At 37.2% G+C, this 1820-nt stretch overlaps 1 long non-coding RNA gene across 1 annotated transcript; it reads right to left on the reverse strand.

Moving 5' to 3' along the window:
* Nucleotides 1–863: 863 nt before the first annotated feature.
* On the reverse strand, nt 864–1590 carry LOC111239364. Its single transcript, XR_002665858.1, has 2 exons — nt 1539–1590; nt 864–1438 (listed from the first exon to the last, which is right to left on the reverse strand). It is a non-coding gene; the product is annotated as an uncharacterized LOC111239364 (long non-coding RNA).
* Nucleotides 1591–1820: the final 230 nt, after the last annotated feature.

Genomic DNA, 1820 nt, shown 5'->3' on the forward strand with positions numbered 1-1820 from the left:
ACTACAGCTCCCATAATGCTTTGGGAGATGTAAACGAGAAGTACCAAGCTGCCATTGAGTCAGTGGGTTAAGCTGTGAGCTACAACTTGAGCCCTGTTTTATTTAACCCCAAACATTGTTCACATTTTTACAAACTGGCACCATTAAAAACATGCCAAATTAGATATCAGCAGTTCCTGCTTGTAATGTACCTGTGGATGTAAAGACAACTGTCACTGAATCACTGTAGAAAAACATGATGATTCCCAGGGAAGTTCTGGAGAAATGTCTTATTTCTAAGATCCCTAAGTGAGTTAGTGGGTTTGTGTATGTCTGTGGGTTCAATTATGACTGAGATATAAAATATGAGAACAGGACTTACAGGAAACTCTTATGTACAAGCATTTAAGAACATACATGCTTTTCTTCACCAACCTGGACTATTGCTTTTCATCCGATATTATTTGGTATAAGAATGTTAACTAACCAATGAATCTAAATAATAAATTGATTTTAGTATTCTACTTTAATTTATTACTTATATCTAGAAAGCAAGCAAGGCACTGAAAAACAACATAATGTTATGTCACAATAAACAGCAGAAAATACGAGCACTTCATTCAGCAGATAGACAGAAGCTTTATGGGGAGATGAAGTGAAATTACTACAGGTACCAGACAAGCAATAAATTACTAATTATGAAAAGAAACCTTAATGGTATGTCAGCCCCTTAGGACTCCATATTCCTGCCTTTCTCTCTATCTTTGATTATCTTTAACTTACTACACATGTTTGAAAATGAGGTGAGGCTCAGTCAAACGTTGCAGTACGAGGGTAGTATTGGCTTCATGTGCTGTAGCACTGAAAAGTCAAATGCACTCAAATAAACACTGAATCATTTTATTACAAATTAATTTAGATTAATACATTTCATATATATGAAAAATGCAATATCACAATGAAACAATGATATAGAAACATATTCATACAATTTGCACTGCATTTGTAGGAAACCAGTACCAGTGACAGTAACAGTTGTTTTTCCCATTGAAGATGTGACAACGTGATTGTCTTGTGAGTGTTTGTGTGATGACCCTCCTCTTCAGTTTGTCCACATGACCTCTCACCTTGTGCAGTCTTACAGTAAACATACATTTATTAATATATATTAACTTCTCCTTATCCTCACCTTGAATACATAGACGGGGACAAAAAGGACCCTGTAGTATTTTTAAGTATTAGTTTACAGGTGTACATTACTGCTCCCATGGGCTACCGTATGTGACCCGTGGGAGACTGAGTGAGCGTACAATTCTGAAGAAAATTTGATACAAACAGTAAACACTAGAGTTTATAGTGACGTGACCATTAAATAACGAATCATTTGTCCATGTGGTTAAAAATTGCCAGAGTTCACAGCTGGCACCACCTTTCTCTTCAACCTCTTGGCAACAGAAATCTGAAGGATAGATTCACAAGACACAGCTGGTGAATGCTCATTCTCATTACAGACACAGATCTGTGGCTTCAGTATGCATCATGTCATGTCTGGTGTGTACCTGAGGCTGAGTAGTTGGCTCTGTCTCCGGATCACCTGGAACACACTCGCCTGGGAAGATGGGAAGAGATGGGAGAGGGTGTTTATGTTTTTCATGAAGACAACATTGGTCCCTTTGTGTCAAAGAAAAGCCACAGAAAATGTAATTTGCATTTCAAACCGAATGCAATTTTCATGTCTATTGTGAATGTGACCTCCCAATCACACCAAAAATTAATTCAGCTATTGTTATTGTAATTGCTTCACCTATGCTTTTCCTGCTATGACAAGTCAAAATATGTGG

Source organism: Seriola dumerili, unplaced genomic scaffold (assembly GCF_002260705.1).
Source record: "Seriola dumerili isolate Sdu_G_001 unplaced genomic scaffold, Sdu_1.0 BDQW01002389.1, whole genome shotgun sequence".
Classification (NCBI taxonomy): Eukaryota; Metazoa; Chordata; class Actinopteri; order Carangiformes; family Carangidae; genus Seriola; species Seriola dumerili.